This window comes from Syngnathus typhle, linkage group LG9 (genome assembly GCF_033458585.1).
Source record: "Syngnathus typhle isolate RoL2023-S1 ecotype Sweden linkage group LG9, RoL_Styp_1.0, whole genome shotgun sequence".
NCBI classification, from domain to species: Eukaryota; Metazoa; Chordata; class Actinopteri; order Syngnathiformes; family Syngnathidae; genus Syngnathus; species Syngnathus typhle.
In genome coordinates, this window is record NC_083746.1 from 6,094,996 (window position 1) to 6,103,024 (window position 8,029).

An 8,029-nucleotide genomic window follows, 5' to 3' on the forward strand; every position below is an offset into this window, starting at 1 on the left:
TACTGTGTGATGCAGAGATATATTATTGCTATTTGTTATCTATCAATCTAGTGGTGGGGTCATTGGAGAGGTAACAAGCACTACCCAATTCTTCCACCGGGCACTTTCTTTTAAGCATAGTCATGTCAAAATATATTATTATTTATAATCAATTATTTGATATTGTTTATTTTTATTTTTTCATGTTACAGTCTTATTTTTTGTAATTAAAAAAAAAAAAGATTTTTCAATGAAAGTCGAAAATTATTATTAAATTGAGGTTCCCTGTACTTCTGCATAACAGAGACGTGTTATTTAATCTGATTTAAAATCTGATGATTTATCCTCGCTGGAGAGTATTTAAGTGCTCATGTGTGTGTGGTAGCAGTGTGTCCATATAGAAAATGCCCTAAAGTGTAGCTTTGGCCTAAGAGAGCCGTACTTATGGACAGAGACCTACAGCACCTCCACAGGAAATGGTCTTCTTCCGGAAAGCTGTTCGGAACGTTGCATCTCCTTAAGTATCCGTGTGTGTGTTTTAAAAGCCAATGAGCTCTGAGGCCGTATGAGGACGCCCCCCCCCCCTACCCCACTAAACCCCCACTCAACTACTCACCCACCTTCAGGATTGATTTATAGTATGTTGTTTGTGATTGTCACTGATTATTAGCCGCCCACTGACTATTTACTTCTACTTTTGCAAAGTGTAAACTCTCAATATGTATTACTCTATTTGCCCATTATATTGATGATTGCAGGTTTATATTGGTCAATCAAGTGTCTATTTTTTATAGGGCAGGGCCTTATACTATACCACTACATTTATGGTCCTAGATTACAGAAAATAAAGTATCTGTTTTAAAGTATACTATATATTGTTTTAATGCATTTTAAGATGTGGCTGCAGATTTGCTACTTCAACCATTCATCATTTATTTCTCACAGAAGCAAGCGGAAGGAATGCAAACACCATTTTTTTTATTCTTCGCTTTGTTTGTCCATGCTGCGCGCACGCACGCACACACATGCACACGCACGCACGCACACACACTGGAGGAACTGGATGACAAGTTGACAAGAGAGAGCAAATACCCTGGGGCACACCCATTTGTGTTTCCGTCCTTCACTCAAAAAGCACTTCCTGTTTGGGAATGCTGTGTTGAGCTTAATCAGCTATGAGCTATCTCTCTCTCTCTCTCTCTCTCTCTCTCTCTCTCTCTCTCTCTCTCTCTCTCTCTCTCTCTGCTCCTCCTCTCGCTCTCTCTCTCTCACCTTCCTCGTAATCCATCACCCTTGTTGCGTAACCCGCCTGCACCAAGTGTGGTAAACACACACTTCCTCTTTTGCTAATGCAAAACACTCTTTTACACACCCTTGTAAAGCTCTGTTGTTGTCCATCTATAAACCATTCACACGTGTAATAGCTAAAAAAAACTCAGTATTTCATAAAACATAACCTTTGTCTTTCATATCACATTGCTACCTGTGCAGAAAATACTATGTGTGAGGCAGGGCCATAAAGCCTTAGTGTGTTTTAAAGTACCGCAAATAGCAATCTTGGGCGTTTATTTGTTTGATACAAGTGTAGATGGGGTGAGGCACCTATTAAGGCAGTGGTCCTAATTTTAATGGTAAATAATAATTCGCTCATGAGATCTTTAATACTGCTCAGGGAACTTGTTTACAATAAGGTGCTGCTGTTTGGATTAGCAACAACGATCGTTAAACACACTGGTGCGCCCGCTGAGTGACGGCTACGATTTGAGGAAGTACAGAATACTGTACAACGTGTGTGGTTGGGCAGCCTGTTTTAGCCAAGCAGCTGTTCTCCAGGTAGTAGTTCTCACACTTATCCTGCATCTCCGCTTTCTCATGCAGCCTGTAATCTCTCTCTGCACACACACCTGCAAATACATGCACACGCACGCGTAAAAAGAGGCAGGTAAGACAAAGAATGGCTGGAGGTGGGTGGGGCTGGAAATGTGATGTGGGAATGTGCGGGATGAGCTCAGCTTGGGTCCCCGCCTACTCGGTGACTCACTATTTGGCAGGTGCGGGGTTGGTGCATGCGCGTTGGCACCTGCGGGTCAACTCAGGGTGTGTCGCCCTCGCTAAGCCTGACAAGTTTCCTCAGGCTCAGGTGAATCTATTCACCGCTGCTTACTCACTCACCGCCTCGACTCATCAAAGGAATACTGCAAATATCATCGTTTCAAAATGTTTTTAATCGGACAACAATAACGCCTACATTGTCGTGAACCTGAGCCCTCCCTGTTATTTTATCTGAGAAAGTTTGTGACCCTTCCGTTCAAGAACACTAGCCTTAAAAAATCTAACAATGTAATGAAATGAAATTAATAGGGCCTCACAAAGAACATATTAGGTAATCAACAAGAAGGATGCATTTCAAAAACTAGCAGTCTCTCCAGTGTTCCCCTAAAAGGTGACAAACTATTGATGTTGTTCCCCCACCTCCCCTAAAAAAAAGATTTAAGATATTGGTAGTCCAATAAATCAGTCCATGCTTACTAATTTCAAAATTTAAATTGAATTAAAAGCAAGATATGATTTTTGTATCATATGACATCATTTAATTATCTACCTTAAGGAATGACAGATAGTGAGTTCAAATTAACTGGTGTTAATTAGTTGTGGCTTTGCAAAATTATTTGACTTGATTTATGACTTGCAAGTAATAACTCGGCTCACCTTCAAGTGAGGACTCAATTTGACTCACTTGACTTTTGTAACAGTAATTTGGTACTTGTGACTTTTACTTCCACCTCTGCCAGTATGTATGTAAATCCCATTTTAGGACACAGCCATTGTTTTTTGTTTTTTCTCTGAATTAATGTCAGACTCCCGTTTTGCTAAAATTGCTGCAATGCTATGTCAACATGCATATGACACAAATTTTTTTTTTTGAGACTCCAGCAGTTTTTTTTAAATAGGTCCCGTTGACCTAAAACTGCAGACATACATACTTTTGGGATTCGTCCATTTATTCTATCAAGAGATGCAAGCTTGATAAAACCGCAGCTCTGCTCAGCTAGCATATACAATACGCTAATCCCTTTTGAGTTTCCGCCAGCATTTGTGAACTCTCCCTTTTCCTCCTCACTTTCACCGCATCTAAATGCTTGCAGCTGCCGCTTTTGTTCACTCACATTTCTTGGCCGTGTGTCATGGAGGTATCATCTTGAGGCTTGGCAAGATAGATGTGTGAGATTACTGTACATACCTGTGCTCGCTGAATGTAAATAAATAACCATGGCATTCTTTCTGTACACTAAGCCCATTTCCTTCCAAAATGGATCATGTGGTTGCTAGAAACAAACAGCGGAACATGTATTGAATCACCGAGTTCACGGAATAAGGATAATTAAGGTTCATATTTGAGCGCACAACTCCAAATTACCCGCTTCTGACTCACGTTGTAATTGTTTTGTACTTCCAAGAACCTCTGTTGTTGTTGTTGTTCTTTGCACTCTGCAGGAAGTCAGTACTCTCGTGGCATCAAGGCCTTTTAGCTCCCGCTTGAATGACAGCCATTGGATGTTGACTGATCAAACACACGAGCCGTAATATTGTACTGTAGTGCTTGTTAATGACAGCTAGTAAAGGTTAGTGTACGAACAGGGAGTGGTTGAGTTTGCATAGGGACCACCAGAAAACAATAAATCAGCCACCGAGCATCCGATTGACAGCATTATTATGTTTGACTTCTTCTACTTCTCAATGTTGAACTTGAATTTCTGCCAAATTTGCTGTTATAATATCAGCAATGATCAACGGAACCCTTGCCAACTTCCTATTTTTTCGTCATGAATAAACTTTCTAGTGTCTGATTTATCATATTGAAAACTAGAGGACTTTCTTAAGGAAGTTAGTAAGTGAAATAGCGAGATGTTAAATCTGTAAATCATTGTGATGAGCGTGTGATGGACATGCAGTGGGAATCTTATGACTGGGAGGTGAGTTTCTTCTCATGAAAACACAAACAAAGCCATTAGAGTAATATGTCAGAACAGGGAGTGGTTGAATTTGCCTCAGAGATTTCAAAACATAAAAGCAGGCCCTAAGCATCCATTTGACTGTGTTATTAAATTGTTTTCGTGATTTAGCTCCCAGTGTCAAAACACAATTTACTCATTACGTTTGATAGTTGTGCTGGTGGCTCATGTTTCACCCAATAATTTTTGATTTGGTGTTTAAATGATTATGAATTAATGAAGAAAATTCGACATAAGGAACAAAAAAAACAACTAAGCCCCCCCCCTTCCCTACACCAGAAAAGACCGTTGCCTCACCAGTGTAACACAATCTTATTGAACCAGAAGGAAACAAGCAGCTGACGTTAGTATACTACTTCCTGTTTCAGGATTGTAACTTGAACTAAAACCATTAAAATATGGCAACAGAAATGGAAGACTTTTAGCCTCATAATAAGCAAAAGGTCAATTAGTCTGAAAAACTAAAACAATGGAGGAAGTTGCGTGACAGAAAAAGTTTGCGTTACGTCAAAAGATGATGTTTAAAACTAGCATTACAACAATGCTTGTCAATTATGAAGAAGGAGTTTTATTCCAACACCTGATCTTGAAATGACACAAAAACATTCATGTTGCATTCTAATCTCTGTCGACATACTTTTTTTTCCTGATAATGTTCAGAATTCTCAGAAATCATGTCTTATCTAAGCTCAGCACTGAATGACGCACGAGCTCCAGCAAGGACGTGCGATTTCTATACTCGCAAGACCACAACCTTGAATTGCAAATGTCTATTTTATTCTTTTCAGACAAGCAGACGGCTAAAAATAACATAGAAAGGTGCAACGAAAGGTGAAGCTAAACAAATAATGACAAACTAGTTAACAATATCCCACCATTTATTTATTGGGCAATCATAAGCCATCATTGGAGAGACAGTGTGTACGTATGTTTCCAAAGACACTGACTGGAAGTGGGCCATCGCTCCCGTTCAATCACACTAATGTGAACGTCTGTGAAGCTGACAGCCGCCTATTGCGTTGGGCAGATAGCCAGCCAACCCTTCCTCATCCAAACTAGCCTCTAATAAATAACCCCCCACCCACTGCGGCTCTCCCCAGGTGGTCTCCGTCAACCTGCTGAATGGAGCATCACTCAATGATGCCTCAAAAGGACCACTGTCTTCCTCATCCACCATTTGATTAGCCTCTTCTCCTTTCAGCCTGCCTACACAACCTCTACTTGGTTGCAGCCTCACTTCCCCCCCGTGGAAGCAAAAGGTCCCCAAGTGGTCCCCGATGAAGGATGAGCCTGTTACATGCGCCGCCACTATTCCTTTTGGACTAAATCTCGCATGTGTCATGCATGTGCGCGCCTGGCCTCTTCCATTCATCAGTAGGCACGCACGTAAAAGCTCAAATACTGCAGGTTTTTTTTTGGTCAGAGACGTCCTCCACTGGTGTCACATTTGCATTAGGCAAACAGCGCAATCCATCCTCCCCACACAAGGGAGAAGTGAAATCCTCTCTAGGTCATTCCTCCAAAGAAGAACGACTGTGAAAACTGTGTAAATGGCCTGAATGAACATCCATCCATCCATTTTCTATAAGGCTTGTCACCACGGGGGTTGGCGGTCAGGCTGGAGCCTATCCCAGCAGTCATCGGGCAGCAGGCGGTCTGAACGGGATGCCAGCCAATCGCAGGGCACACAGAGACAAACAACCATTCGGAATAACGATACGAGTTATGAGTGCTAAAACGGAGAGCATGCAAGTTTGGGCTGAATTAAAACAACCCAACCAAACATTTTATCATTTTTTTATAGAAATAGGAAAAGTCTACGTAAACCTTTATACTGTACTTGTCCTTGTTGACTATTGCAGTATCCAGTTTGAGGTCGGTGAGTTTAAGACTAGTATTTTTCTTTTCAGACAGCATTATGTGTATAAATGTCAAGTGTCTTGCACATGTATTTATTTTGGAATATTTCCACATTGTCAAACGCCTGCAAGAATTACATACAAATTTGTGAACAATTTCACTGTTTCACCTGAATAAACACTATGTTATTTCTGGTCTAAGATGAACTTGACTGATCCACAAACATTTTAGCAGCAGAGAGAAACTGACAATCTGAGATTTGACCTCTTGATGGGCCTTCCTCTCCAGAACCCCTGCTGAGACCCTACCAACGGCGTGCATTTGACACACATTTTCCTTAAAAAAAAAAAAAAGGTCCCACCTCTCAGTCTGCCAGTCCAGAGGTGCTAAAGAACTAATGTTTAGAAACAGTTGTGTTATGTCAACATCCGTATCAATGACTTGGCAAAAAACAACATTTTGATCACGTACGATCATACGGCAGGTGCACGGCTGAACCGTAAAGTCTAAACATGTCTGAAATGCAAAGTCGTAATATCTATCCGGCGCGAGATGCTAAACAAACAAACAAAAGAAATCATTAGCTGATCGCAGCTGGCTTGCCAAAGTGTGTTAAGGTGTATGACTGTGTCTGGCTGAGGTTCATACGGGGCAAACCAATGACAAGCAGGCTGTTACGCAAGTTCTGGCCGGAATACAAAGCATGCTAACAGCTGTAATGAAAAGCAGAGACAAAGTGCTGGTGAAAAACAACAACCACTCGCAGGAGAATCAGTGGTGATGGACTCTTCTTACGCAACGTCCAAACACTTTTTCCCTCTTCCTTAATGCTCCCGGAGTCACTTTGCCTCTTTGTCTTTCCATGCAGCATGATAGGTGTTGCTCCCTCTGAGCGCTCGCAGAGTAACAACACATTCCTGTCCACATTCCAGCCTCAGGAAAAACAGTGTCCGGAACATAATAAAAGGCCAAGCATGTCAACGCTGCGCTGAGGGCAGGATCGGGCAAATGTGTTTGTGCCTGTGTGTAAAGAAGGGAAAGGGGGGATGGCAGGGCTGGTGGAGAGAAAGAAGCATGTTTGCGCGCTTGGTGATTTGCTGTTCTTCTCCGTGGTTAATGAAGACATGATGAAGTCGGAGCTCTCTGTCAGCTAGCGATTCGTCACAAGGCCGCCGCCCACCTCCGAGTGCAGAGATAAGAACGAAATGAACTACAAATCAATCAGAGTCACTCTGTGTCTGATCTTATTGGTATCAATACGTGATTGGCTTCTTGTCTTACTTTTTTCCTCATTTCTCTTCATGAGCTACTTTGTTTGGGACAAATTATACCTGCAAGATCAATACATGAACAACAAACAGCCTTGACGAAGATAATAGAGCAAATGTCTGACCAATAATGTCAGGCGGTGCACTGAATAATACTGACAGCTGTTTCTAATATTTTGACTAGCCAAATATGGTAACCAAATGAGCATTGGCGAATACAAAGTACAAGTAAGATGGCCTAAAGCAGGCCTGTGGTTGATTTAAATGTATTTATTTTAAAGTCATAGTCCGAGTGGACAACTGACCTTTTGTCTAATGAGATAATAATAAAATGAATACATTTACTCTTTTCAGACAATTCAGTTGATAATAGAAAAAGTGCATTTTGAAATTCGAATGAATTATTGTTTCATTGTTAAAATAAACTTAAATCTTTAGATTTTAAAATATAATAAAAGTAATCCGCCATCTAAAGTGGTGGATGTGTACATACCAATGGCTTACACTAAGCCAACTTACTTTTTTTTTTTTTTTTTGCAAAACATATTTAATGCATGTGATCGATTAACAAGTGGTCTGACAGTGTCACTCCCTGGAGCATGGAATCGTACTCACCGGGCAGTATTCACAATTTTAATTCCAAAAATACATTTTGTTAAGCAACTGGCCTTTTAGTTTGTGTGTGTATGTTTTATTATACATGCAAACAATAGCATGAGCGACACTGCAGGCAGGGTGAAGGTCATGATCATATTTAATGGAGTGTTTTGGCCCTGGCATATCCTGGCTCAGACATCCTCTTGACCCAAACATCCTGTCTGGAGCAATCTCACTTTCACTCCGCCCCTCCCGCTGCAAGGCAGCTCGCTCACCTGCCTCGTCTATGACTGATTTGTGTGCAAAACCTCC